The sequence below is a fragment of the Panthera uncia genome, assembly GCF_023721935.1.
Source record: "Panthera uncia isolate 11264 chromosome A1 unlocalized genomic scaffold, Puncia_PCG_1.0 HiC_scaffold_17, whole genome shotgun sequence".
NCBI classification, from domain to species: domain Eukaryota; kingdom Metazoa; phylum Chordata; class Mammalia; order Carnivora; family Felidae; genus Panthera; species Panthera uncia.
In genome coordinates, this window is record NW_026057577.1 from 68,732,130 (window position 1) to 68,746,513 (window position 14,384).

Below are 14,384 nucleotides of genomic sequence, written 5' to 3' on the forward strand. Positions count from 1 at the left end.
CTTTGAAAAAAATTTTTTTTAATGTATGTTCAATTTATAGAGAATGAGAGAGAGACAGAGTACAAGCCGGGGAGGAACAGAGAGAGAAGGAGACACAGAATCCAAAGCAGGCTCCAGGCTCTGAGCTGTCAGCACAGAGAACCGGACGTGGAGCTCAAACTCATGAGCCATGAGATCATGACCTGAGCTGAAGTCAGAAGCTTAAGTGACTGAGCCACCCAGGCTCCCCTATGGGGAAGGATTTCTGAATGGAGCCCATTAACTTTCCCCTTTGGCAAGAGAATCTCCAGACCTCCAGCACTCTAATGTCCATTTGCTGTCTGGTAGGTGGAAGAGAAAAACAGCTCTCATTCTTTTTGGGTCTTCAAAGAAGCCAAAAGAAATCACAGATGGTTATTGTAATAGATTATTTTGCTACATTTTACATGATAAAATGTTTTAAAGTCTCATTGACTATAGTGCATACTAAAACCTCAGAACCAGCCTTCAAAAAGGCAAGGAGTAGAAGGTTTTCTATAATTAGTGTACCAAAGTATCCTTATATTAGAAGGTTTTTCATGGTCAACTTATGTGATTATCTTTAGCTATGGGTGATAGAGAGTCCTGGCATAGTGAACAGATGCATAACATTGTCAAGCCACTCAGCTTCTCTGAGTGTTGGTCTCTCATCTGCCCCTACCTGAAATGTTTATTGTGTGCATTAAATAAATTAGTGAGTCTGAAGTTGCTTGGTGGCTGATATGACCTCTGCAGTAAGGGTAAGAATAATCAATTGGAATTGAAGACAACTTTTTTTTTTAAATGATCTGTGATTTTGTTTTTAATTATCCTAAGCCTTTTCACATAATTTACAAATTTGTGCTGATAATATATCTTTTGTATTTTAATCCTTCTGATGAGTTGGCAAAAGCATTATTATCAATCATACATACATGGTCGTTCTACCATTGGGTTTTTGAATAGGTGTTTAGAAGACAATCCTAAATTATAACTTGGTCTGATTAAGTAAAGCATTTGGAAGCCAAGTTTGCTGCTGTATCTTGTCACACTGAATCTTAAAAACCTCTGACCTTATAGATCACCTATAAAAATGTGAGAAATGTTAAATATTCTGTATTTAATATTGTACATAAACCATACTAAAATGCCTTTAGTTAAGCAAAAGGCAACTCTTTAGATGTAGGGAATTTTAATTAAACTGGTATAGTTAATACCAAAAAGATAAAGTGGACATTGGCAGCTTATCATCAGCCCTTGCCTTTAAGAGGCTAACAAACGCAACTTGAAACACAACGGAGTCTTGCTGTTCTCTGAGACAGTGAAGGGATTTCCTCAGTATTTAAATATATTAATATAACCACTTATATAAATCTAAATATAAAACTAATCTCCTATAGGTTTAGAGATGACATTTACCGTCTGTGTGAAAAGCTGAACGTTGCTCATCAATTCCAGTCATATCTTCAGAAGGGGAAAACAGTGACAGCACCTGCTGAACCAGAATTACTATCAGAGTTCAAAAAGCTGATCATATGTTTTAACTATAAGCCAATATTACTTAAATCACTGTCCAAAAAAAGTATTCTCTCAGCCATTCATGGTCTGAATTCTGGTGTATGAGATCAATTTAAATACAGGACACATGAAAGAAGTCATCAGACATTTTTTTGTTGCTGTTGTTTTATAATAAATAAGGCAGAGGCCAACTGTTGCTCCTTAGTAGCTTTTTTTTTTTTTTTTTGAGATAAGCCATCAAGTCTGCTCTTTCCCTTGCCTTCTTAATGCCAGCAAAGATCATTTTTATTCCAGGGATGTACTTTCTGGGATTATCCAAATACTCCATCGGTGTCTCCTCTCTCCAGGTGATGCCTTTGTTCTTGTTGGCACCTGTGTACGAAAATCCAGGGGCCTGACCTGTCTTTTGCCCAAATAAACCATGGAGGTTTGGCCCAGACTGTGCTTCTCTCCCTTTTCTGTGGTATGGCACTGGGCACACTTCTGAACAAAAATCATCTTGCCTTCTCAACATCGCCCATTTTAAAATTGCTCTTTTGACGTGTGCAAAATGAAGGTGACGGCTTGTAAGCCGGACGTCCCACTGTCTACTCAAGACAAATTTAATTTCAAATTCTGGTTCTGCCACTTACTAGATGTGGTTAAGTTTCTTTTCTGAGTCTTGAATTCCTCACCTGTAAGCTGAACATTCATTCAAAAAACATTTTTGTAGCTTACGTACATAACCAGATAATGTGTTAAGTGTTAGAAAATAACAATAATTATGATAATAATACTCACTGTGAACTCAAGTTTGTCTCGAGGAATAAATTACTTACCTATAGGATCTGTTGCATTGTTTGATGCATAGTAAGTGGAAGTAACTATTAATATATGAGTAATGTTTGTATCTTTGGTTCAGATACTTTCCTTGAACTCTAGATTTGTATATTGAACTGGCTACTTGCTCTCTTGGCTTGTATAATATAGATATTTCAAATTTAACACATCAAAATAACCCTATTTTTTCCCTTGTTTTCCTGCCATCGTCCTTATCTTCATAAATAGCAAAATCATCCCTTAATTTGTTTACTCATCCTTGACCTCCTGTTTTCTCTCACATGCTACATCCAGTTTTGCCACCAGATTCACCACCATTTTGTAAATAATGAAAGGAAGGCTTATAGAGTTTAAGAATTGTGTACATGATCCCACAGCTTGTAAAATAAGTAAGGGCATCAGAATTCGAATTCAAGTCTTCTCATTTCCAGTCCATTGCTATTTCATTTTACTATTATGTATTTTTTAAAAGTTTATTTATTTATTTTGAGAGAGAGAGAGAGAGAGAGAGAGAGAGCGAGCAGGGGAGAGACAGAGAGAGAGAGAGAGAGAGGGAGAGAGAAAATCACAAACAGACTCTGAGTTATCAGCATGGAGCCCAATGTGGGGCTCAAACTCATGAACCACCAGATCATGACCTGAGGTGAAACTGAAAGTCGGATGCTTAACCAAGTTAGCCACCCAAGCACCCCTAATATATTTTTTGTTATACTATTTTATGGTAATAGGGCATGAGTAAAGATTCTTCTTTATCATCTTGGTTAATTCAATAAACTAGTACATATTGATTTAATGCTCATAATTATCACCTCTCGCAAATACCAGAGGATATAAATGTAGCCAGAAAATTATGAAGTACTATTCAAAGAAAACTGTTTGTTTCTGAAAATCCAGTTTCAATAGGAGGACAAAAGGAGGTTTATATTCTCACATAAATAGAGCTCTAATGGAGAGCAAGTTTTCAATGAGCCTGCAGTAGGAAGCTACTATCATACAAAACTGATGGCATCTTTCAGAATCTGTTAAAAGCAACAACATAAGCAATAGAGGGAATTGGAAGTCTCTTCAGATATCCATTCTGTCTAGTCATGAGGAAATCTCTGGGACATTAGGAATGGTAACGGTTTTGTTTTCAAGCAAAATAAACACTCTTCTCTGTTGCCAAACATTAGTCAGAAACCTAACAGGGAAAGAGTGAGGTGGAGAGAGAAAAGCCAGAAAGAACTTATCTTTGTTGATGTAAAGAATGCTGAGTATAACTGCAGTATTAATTGCAGTAAAAAGGCACTAATTAAACTTGCATTTGGTGTTGAAAGCAGCAACTTTCTCTATGATTTCTTAAACTCGTATTTAAATGAAAATATGGTCACCCAAGAAAATGGTTTGATTAAAACTCTTCACTTTCGACATGGGTAATTACCACAATATATTTTTATTGCAGTCTCTTTGAATATTAGTTATCTATTTAATTTTATGATGCCTGTCACTGACATACCTAACTGCCAGAAGTTGATATGGTGATACACTTATCATTAGTGCTTACTGATGTGTGAATTAAACATTGGTATAAAAGATGCTTCTCACAGTTATGGAAATGTTCATTAAACTGGTAAGTATAAAAATGCTTCTTTTGAGCAATTTTTAATTTAAGCAGTTATAAATATATTACACATAAGGGTATTCTGATTCATGTATTTCGGGATAGAGGGAAAAATGACTTTGGCAGGTTCCCTCTTAGAGTCATCAAATAGGTGTCTGTTTTTCTAATTAAGTATTTTGACACAAACTTTGAATGTAATAAGGTAATATTAAAAGACTGTTCACAGAAATATAACTCATAAAGCCATAGGATGATGAGCTGCCAAAAAAGGATAATTTTTAACCCTTTAAAAATTATGGTATAGAGAATGGGGGAGAGGTGGTAGTGCGGTTGTGTTTCCTGCTGGTGGGAGCACATGTGTCTTCACCGGTGAGGGCTGTGGCTTTGGGGAGAGGGAGAGAATGACACGCACTAGGAGAGGATTTGAAACCATCATAATGAAGTCTGTTTTGAAAGTCACCAGAATGTTTAATCTAGAGAGAGAAAGGTATAGACGGATGTATAGTCGTCTTATTTTTTTTTTTTTTCCCTGAGACAGACACTCTGGTTAGCTGATGTCTTTGCTATACTGGTTAGTAAAAATTTTGAATTTCACCACTGCCTCTGTCTACCACATGAGATTTCCCTCAAGTGTGTCTGAGGCGATTATAATGAGGGAGATTTTTTTTTTCACAGAGCTACTAAAAGGTCTGTCAATTGAAAGGATCCGTTCTCCATTAAAGGCAGTAGGGATTATGAATAATGTTAATATATTTTTCTGAATAGAAGTATACAGAAAAAATATTTTGAATATATACATATATTCCAGAAAAAATATGTTTTTGGAATGAGGAACTAAATGGAATCAGGATTCACTAATAATTTGACAGTTACGTAAGGAGTAATGTATAAAACTTCTGTTGACTGGTGCCATATTTTCAATTTATTTAAGGAACTTTTGGTGTTCATTATAGACTGGCATTCTGGCTGTCCAGCGCCTACCTGCTCCTGCTCCTTAATACAACTTTGGTTGGATGGCATGTTTATTGGAAAGCTACATAATAAAATCAAGTAGAACTTAAATGTCTGGGATACAGACTCTTAAGTTCATCCTAACTCTAAAATGCTGGGTTTCACTCTTATGTGGATCCTGAGAAACTTAACAGAAACCCATGGGGGAGGGGAAGGAAAGAAAAAAAAAAGAGGTTAGAGTGGGAGAGAGCCAAAGCATAAGAGACTGTTAAAAACTGAGAACAAACTGAGGGTTGATGGGGGGTGGGAGGGAGGGCAGGGTGGGAGGGAGGGCAGGGTGGGTGATGGGTATTGAGGAGGGCACCTTTTGGGATGAGCACTGGGTGTTGTATGGAAACCAATTTGACAGTAAATTTCATATATTAAAAAATAAAAAAAAAATAAATAAAATGCTATAATAAAATATCAAAAGAAAAGATGGTATTTAGATACCATGAAAATCAAAAACATCTTGATTGAAACTGTTCAGCTAGCCAATTGATCTGTTTTTGTATGTGTCTTGAAATTAAGACAAAATGATTATATAGCTACAGACTAATTACCAGAAAGAACAGGCAGTAAAATTCATGCACTGTTCTTCCCATTTGGACTGTCTCTCAAAAGATTAGTATTAATCCTTGATTATAGAATCTTCCAAATGAAAATGATTGCATTTTTTACTTTTAGAATGAGATTTTTAAAAATTGTGAAGTTGATATCCAAGGTGGAGAACCAACATTTTCTTTTATTACTAAAGTTACTTGTGATTTCTAATTAAGACAGAGGCAGTTTGCTGAAGATTGTGTGAAATGTAAATATGTAAATTTTATAGTCAGCCTTTCATTTTAAACCATTAAACTATGTAAGTAATATTTTTTTTTTTAAATAAAATTACTCCTTGTAAAATGTTCCGATCAAACCCATGGGGTAAATACTATGCTTTGTGTGTGTGTGTGTGTGTGTGTGTGTGTGTGTGTGTGTATCTGTTAGTGGCCGTGGATTTGCTATGATTCGCTCATACCTTTTGCTGGCCTGATGTTGCAATGGGTCAACAACTGGGATTGTCCTGTCATCTTGTCTTTGTTAATGCAGGGATCTCACTAGCTTAGGTCTTTAATATAATTCTCATTTAAGAACTTGGTCATGGCTCATGGTAATTATCCAAGAGCTAAAAAATTCAGTTTATGACTTAGACTTGTTTGCTCTTCATTACCACATTAAGTAGGAAAACTATGAAATATTAGAGATAAACTTATAAAGAAGGAAGCTATACCTACATGAAGAAAACTATGAAATCTGTTGAAATCCTTTAACCAATCTGAGAGACACCATTCTCTTGGCTGGGAAGACTCAATAATATAAAATGTCAGTAATACCAGATTCATACATACACTTGATACAACTCCAGCTAGAATCCCAATATTTTTAAAACACTTTGGACAAAATGATACCATTTAAATGTGAAAGAATGAACAACATGGTTAGCCAAAAATGTTAGTAAAAGATGAACAGTGGGAATAAATTTGTTTTAACAGATATTAAAATATTAATCTATTATTAATAAACAATATGGTATTAGTATGGTACCAGAAATATATACTGGAAGGAAAAAAAAGAAGCTCAAGTTAGTATATAAGGGATTTAATATATGGAAATTTTATGGGAACAAATTTTTTATGTAGTAAGTAGTTTTCATACAATTAGCTATTCATTTGGCAGAGTGTAAAAATGGGCTCTTTATTCCTTTTATCATATACAAGATACAAAACCCAACAGGGGTAAGGATTTATGCATTACAAATTCATTGAAATAAGTTAATTTTCTACCTTCTATCAGTTAAGTTGGTGAGATTTCCTTCTTCCCTCCCTTCTTTTCTTCTCTTTTCTTTTCTTTTCCTTTTCTCTTTTCCTTTATTTTCCTTTCTTTCCTTTTTCCTTCCTTCCTTCCTCCTTCCCTCTTTCTTTCTTTCTTTCTTTCTTTCTTTCTTTCTTTCTTTCTTTCATTCTGCCTTCCTGCCTTCCTTCCTCCCTTCCTCCCTTCCCTTCCCTTCCCTTCCCTTCCTCCTCTTTTTAAAATTTAAATTCCATTTAGTTAACATACAGTATAATATAAGTTTCAGGTGTACAATATGGTGATTCAACACTTCCATATAATATCCAGTGCCCATTACAAGTGCACTCCTTAATCCCCATCACTTATTTCACTCTCCCCCCACTGACCTCCCCTCTGATAACCATCGTTTTGTTCTCTAAGGTTAAGAGTCTATTTCATGGCTTGCCTCCCTCTCTTTCTTTTCCTTTGCTCATTTGTTTTGTTTCTTAAATTCTACACATGAGTGAAATCATATGGTATTTGTCTTTCTCTGACTGACTTATTTCGCTTAGCATAATACTCTCTAGCTCCATTCATGTTGTTGCAAATGCCAAGATTTCTTTTTTTATGGCTAATATTCCGTTGTTTATATACCATATCTTCTTTATCCATTTATCAGTCAATGGGCACTTGGGCTGTTTCCATAATTTGGCTATTGTAGATAATGCTCCTATAAATACTGGGGTGCATGTATCCCTTTGAATTAATATTTTTGTATCCTTTGGGTAAATACCTAGTAGTGCAATTGCTGGATTATGGGGTAGTTCTATTTTCAACTTTTCGAGGAACTTAGTTGGAGAGGTTTTCCAAAAGTAAAGATAAATCATGGTAAGCCATGTGAACATACACACATGCGTGCACGTGTGCGCGCGTGCACACACACACACACACACACACACACAGGGTGAAAGCCACAGAAAACTAAATTCTAGGTTACTAACATTGATGACCTCAATGGAGATATGATGATTTAAAGAAAGGTAGAGCAAAGACAAGAAAAACAAACATACAAGAAAGAAGCAGTTAATAAAAAGTTAATTAAAAAAAGTTAATAAAAAAGTTAATAAAAGTTTACAGTAAAAATTACCCTGAAGGATGTAAAAGTGTGTACGTGTGTGTGTACACATTAAAATAATTGTGGGCACTGGGCAGTAAAGTGTTAATAGTGGATGTTGCAGCTTTGAATTTCTAATGATTTTTGGTTCATTTTGCTTTTATGTTTTGATTAAATTTCTTTTGCAAAGCACATTTTATGATTATATAAACAGAACAATAACTAATGAAGGATTTCTGACTGGAGGGCAGTCAGACCTGAGGGATAAGAAGAGGTAAGGGGAAGAGTCTTCCATATGCACAAGAAGATGCTAAGAGACTCTGTATTGCAGCAACTGTTCATAGTTTTTTCTTCCCTAAAATTATTGACTTGTTAAATAAAATCACAATTTGTTATGGAATATGAAGATTTTTATATTTTCTTTTAATTTTTACAGTGTTTGTGGAAAAAAAGGGATAAGCTTATAGCAAAAGGAGGAAAATAATTTTTACTGCTTCTGCAACTGCTATGGTTTTGCACTGTGTCAACTACTCTTGGTCTCTTTCCCACTTTTCTTTTCTCTGCATGGTTTTGGATTAGGGTTTCCAAAAGAGAAATATATATGAATGAGATTTGGGGGGCAAAATTGAAGCAGTAGCTATTATGTTCTGATATATGTACCTAATGAACTTATGAATCTGGCTGAATAGACTTAGATATTGCCAAATAGGTTTTTGTGTGTGTATGCATTTTTGTTGGTGAAAAGACAAAATGAGAAGAGAGAGATGAACTCAAGAAGAAACTGTTTGGAATAGAATTGGGAGAATTTAAGGAATTTTTTTTAAGCAAAATTAGAGGAAATGTGTAGTATTCAGGGTTTCTTGTGTTAAAAAAATAGTTTTTCATCTTCAGTGTCTCCCAGCAAGATTCTGAGTCAGTGTTGACATCCAAGCAAAGATCAAATCTAGGGTAGTACAAATGAAGAACTCTAGAGTATGCCTGTGAGACCCTTTGTTGTGACCTGAGAAGAACTTAAGAGTGTGCTTACCAGGTATTCTAAGAATACTCTGGTATGCTTTCTCTGCTAGAAAATAAAGGCCCTGAAGGATCTTAAGGGTATGACTCTTAGATATTTTCAACCAGGCAACAATGCTTCAAAGTATCTTAACGTCATTGTCCCACGGGACCTTGTTGCTTAGAGCCAGTATTGTTTGGAAAGAAAGTGCAGTATAACTTTTGCTGAATGAAGTGGATTATGATTTGACACACAGGAAGCACACAAAGATTTTAAAGGAATTACATAAGCTTGGTAGGAGAAGGATGAGATAGTATAAAATGAAAAGGTTTTATTCCCTTAACTAGGCTGAATATAACTACTTAGTTACAAGGATGGCATTCTCAGGGGCATAGCATGATTCAGAGGGCAGAGCCAACGTCTTTGAAGGAGCAGTCAAAGCTCCAGTGAGACAATCCCAGGAAGCATGACTGTTAACAAGAAACTGGCAACACACTCAAATGGATTTCAAAACTGCTGCGGACCTGCTGTGTGCTTCCCATTTTGTCCATTTGTGAAGGGGAGTATCTATTTTAGTTATTCTGTGCTTTCTAATCAGTGTGTGGGGTGTATATGGTGGCAGCCATTTTTCTCTTTAACAGTCTTCAGATTGACAGCAACCATACATGAGGAACCAAACCCAGGGAAACACAGCACAACTGTACCTGGACCTGACTCAGACCACAAGATCTTGGAGTCTGAGCCTGATGATACAATGGGACAAAAATGTTGGAAGTGTTGAGAGTTAGTGGGAGAGGCATGAATTTAGGTGGCCCAAGGGTAGACTGTGATAAATAGTAAAAAAAAAAAAAAAAAAAAAAAAAAAAAAAAAAAAAAAAAAAAAAAGCTCTTCTGAATTCTGTTCCTCTTTACACAATTAGACATGCTCCTACTTATGTGAAAGAGTAGAGTCTAATTTCCTTCCCTTTGAATCTGGACTGAACTTAGTGCTTTTTTTTACCAACAGACTACACTGAAAATGATTTTTTTTTAAGTTTTAGAGAGAAATTGAGCATGTGAGTGGGGTAGAGGGGCAGAAGGAGAGACAGAGAAAATCTTAATCAGTCTCCGTGCCTGCATGGACTCCAACATGGGGCTCGATCCCTCAACCCTGGGATCATGACCTGAACTGGAATCAGGAGTCAGACACTCAACTGACGGAGCCACCCTGGGACCCCTGCAAATGAAAATGACTTTATGGGACTTCTGAGGCTAGGTGATACGCTTTACTGCCTCTGCTTTGTTCTATTGTAATGCTTGCTTATGAGACATTCTGTTTTAGAAATTAGCTGCTGCTATATGAAGCCCAGCAACATGGGAAGAACACTTGTAGGCACTCCAGGTGAACACTCCAACTGAGGTCTCTCCAAGAGCCAGCATCAGTTGCCATCTTAATGAGCAGCTCAGCTGAGCCTTAGCCGTTGTCTTACTCCAGTTGTATAGGAGAACCCAAGTAAGCACCACCAGCAGAGCTCAGTCAATTCGTAGAACTGTGAGAGAGTGTAATAAATTGGCTTAAGCTACTAGATTTTATGATGATGGCTTGTTATGTGGCAAAACACTAACATCTTTTCACACTTAGCACACTTATTTTTCTCTGCATGGTATGTCTTTGATACTTTTCAAGCCTTCCAGAAGCAAATCTTTTATCTGGCCTCTACTTCAAAACTCTAAAATTCACTCTCTTTTTGTGACCAATTCGCTTGTTTCTGACTCTAGCTTTTGCACTTGAGATATAATTTGTCTCATGTTAATTTGCACTTAGTTACATTTTGTTTTCCAAAGTCCTTGATTCATTTTTAAGTGACATATCCTCTGCTTTTTGCATTCAATTATAGAGTTCTCAAGACAGACTCAGTCTTTTACTCTCCCAATCCTTTACAGCCCTGAAGTTTATTCTGATCACTCAGTGATTTTAACTACTTAAACCTCTTACAGAATGCTTTTTGGAATTGGAGGATGAGTTTTTACATTGTCCTAGCAACCCTACTGAACTTGTTTATAACAACTGTTAATCACTGCATGAAATTTTCTGTTCTACACTACATTAATGGTTTGAAAATCTGGGGACTCTTTTCTTATTTTTCTCTGATCCTGTCTTGATTTGGCCCATCTACCAGTCTTCTTCATTTCCTACCCCTGTGACGCTGGTGGTTTTCTTGTATTATGCCAAGCTTTTTCTTGCCTTAAGATTTGCCTTTAGGTTTTCTTCAACCCAAAGTTCTCTGTCCTGGCTCCTTCATACCTTCCTTCTCTCAGCTCAAATGTCATATCCTCAGAGATCTTTTCTTTTCTTTTCTTTTCTTTTTTTTTTTTTTCTCAGAGATCTTTTCTGACCATCTACTCCAAAGTACTCCAAACTCCACTCCTGTCTCTATCCTTTTATTTGACTTATTTTCATAGCATTTATCATTACATGGAATTATCTTTCTCATTTGTTTGCTTGCTTGTTCTATGGCTCCCCTTAATCTTGTTTGTCCTCCTCTCTCACTAGTATGTGAAGTCTAAGAAAGAAGAGTTTTTTGGGGGGGGGCGGTTAGCTTATTTCAGTTATTGCTGTATTCTCAGAGTATGGCAAATGCCTGGTGCATCATAGACATTCAATAGTTTTTTTGTTGAATGAATGAATGAATGAGCTCTCATATTCCTCTCCCCATCAGCATTGGGTGGGCCTTGGGCAACCAGCTCAACCCAGGAGCTCTTGATCCTGCCCACTGGGAACTACAATAACAGCACCTGGTCTGGCTGGTGGACGTGGTAACAGTGTGGAGCTTTAACAAGTTTGAAAAAGCTCAACTCACTCTGCTATTAAATGGAAATATTGGAATCTTAGACTTATTAATATTTTTGTGCTTAAAATCTGTGTTTATGCTTCAACAAGCCAGAATTGTAATGACTGGGCACCAAAATGAAACATTTTATCTTAAATTATTTTAATTACTTTGCCAAATGGAATAAGGTTTAAAAAATTTAAAGACAAGCACTTTCATTAGCTTAACCTATAGGCAGAATATCTGCTTTCTCTTATTTAAATACGTATTGCAGCTTAAATAATGGAATCGGTTGTTAACCTTAACTTATTTATTGTCATACAGGTCACTTTCTCTGTAAATGCATAACATTATAAGTTCCAGAGGAAGTAATGTGGCATTCAAGATTCTACAAGGAGAATCAAGTAGAGTTGCCTGTAATAAATTTGGACATTTTTCGTTCTTTAAAAATATGTAAGTTTTAGACTTCTTAAGCTCATCCATATCATATTTTTCTCCTTCCAGGCACACAGAAGGATTATCTTTTCCCTCAGCCTTGCAATTGGGAAGGGCCATGTAACTAGTTCTGGCCAATGGGCTATGAGCACAAGAGACTTGTAATTTTGTCATGTAATCACTGGCTCGGGACCTGCAGCTCTCTCTTTCCCTTCTGTGGCGTCTCAGGAGGCTACACATTCCAGATGGTGCACACATAAGATGGGAGAACCTCTATAAACTGGGCTCCCTCAGTGACTCTCTGGTGACCTATGTGGAGTCTGTAGCATGGGTCCCTGAGTCACTGAGTCCCTAAATGACTGTCTGTGGATCTGTTTGGGAAACATAGCATGAGCCAGAAATTATAGTTTTGTCCACTGAGATTTGGTGGTTGATTGTTACTGCATTGTAGCCAATCCTAAATGCATAATATAGTTGAGGAGTAGGAGCTGGGGTTGATTTTTATTAGCTTATGTCGAGTTGAAAAGATTTATAAATATTAATAAAATCACTTTAAACTACCTTGCCATTTTTTTTAAAGAACAAAGAAATTTGTGCAATGTATGCTTGCATTTAATAAAGGGGAATACTTTGTGTATTCTGGATTTTTCATGGTTGTATGGAAGGAATGATCATGTACTGAGGTATGTGGTTTTGGTATTACAGATGCCTTGATCATGTGTGGATACAGAGGGGAAAACTCCAGGTCTTCTGTGATTTTATTTCACAATGCCATCTTTTATTTGCACTTAAAAGTAGCTGCAGCTACTAACACTTAAGATATTTTTTTCAGCTTTCATTGCCATGTAAATTAACATTTTTATTACCACAAATTATTCTTGTTTGCTAATTCCAAAGATGTCCAAAAGCAAGAACAGCTTCCCGAGCTGTTAGACTTTGGAAGAGAATAGTAAATCAACGGGTAGATAGGACCATATATCATATTAAACACAGGGAATTCACCACAAAATCATTACACTAAAAAGCGACAATTTTGATTGATTAAAATGGTATGGGCTGGATAGTGTTAAATCACTATGAGTGATATGACATTATAATTTTACATAGCATATTTCTGCCAAGACAATGAAGGTAAAAGGCATTGTCATCAGATGATAACAGACAATAAGAAGAATCCTGATGTTAGATTTATTACCTGGTTTAGATTTAGAAAGAAGTAATTCTTGTCCTGTTCCACTTATCAAATGACTGTAAATTCAGTGATGATGTAAAATTCTAAGGCAGAGCCACTTATAGGTTTGACAAAGTGCCAGCTATAAAGTATTTATTGTTCTCGGTGGTTCTGCCTTACACACTTAAATATTTATCAGAAACATAAGCCCCTCTGATAAATGTTTCTGATCTTTGTGGCTAGATTTTTTTTAACATTTAGGTTTTTCATCAGAAGCCATGTCTATATTTTTATTATCTTAATAACTTTGAGCTTATAATTTGAAAAGGCAATATGTGAGTTTTAAAATTTTATTTCCTTTAACTTCTGCTTTTAAATGTAACATTTTTGAGGTAGTATTCTAAGTTACAGATGAAGACTTCCTTATTTTGCCATTGCTATAGAGATGGCTCAGCCAAATTTTCTGAATTTTATCCTTATGTACATACCAGATGAGAATTACATTGATGATGGTCTAGGTGTAGTCAGAGAAAATTTATAGCATCCAGGTATATTAGGTAATTGTTTTAACGCCACCTGTCTCCATATTTTGTTTCTGAAGGACACAGGCATAGCTAGTTTCTTATGCCCAGCATAGGGGAGACCTTGTTTGGGAGCACGGCTGAACTGGACCAGGGATTAGCACCTGCAGCAGAGAAAGGCAGCACTATCCTGGCTAGTGATCTGTGTGGAGGTATGTCAAGCATGAGAACCTCAGGAAAGAGAGATATTCTGCCTAAGAGATAGGAGACTGGACCTTGTTAGACTTTCTGAAGGCATTCAAAGGTGAGATGCACAAATGGTAAAGCAATGCAGAAGCATAGAGACTAGCAAAAGGAAAGCGATTAGTAGACTCTATAATGTTGCCAAAGCTGTCATATGCAAAAGCCAACCACTGAAATAAGAACAAAGTCACTGAGCAGTAGATATTACAGAAGCTGAAATAGAAAGTAGTGGAGCCATCAGGAATTTGGAACTTGACATTTCAGAAGACTAAAAGTGGGCTGGGTTGCTACAGTAAAGCTGTTGAGATTATTATTATTATTAGTTTGTTATTCTTCATACGGCAAACTAACTTCAACTAT

The 14,384-nt window shown here is 36.2% G+C and overlaps 1 pseudogene; it reads right to left on the reverse strand.

Annotated features, from left to right (window-relative positions):
* Positions 1-1,636: 1,636 nt before the first annotated feature.
* LOC125935243 (cytochrome c-like) lies at positions 1,637-2,037 on the reverse strand (annotated as a pseudogene).
* Between the last annotated feature and the right edge of the window lie 12,347 nt (positions 2,038-14,384).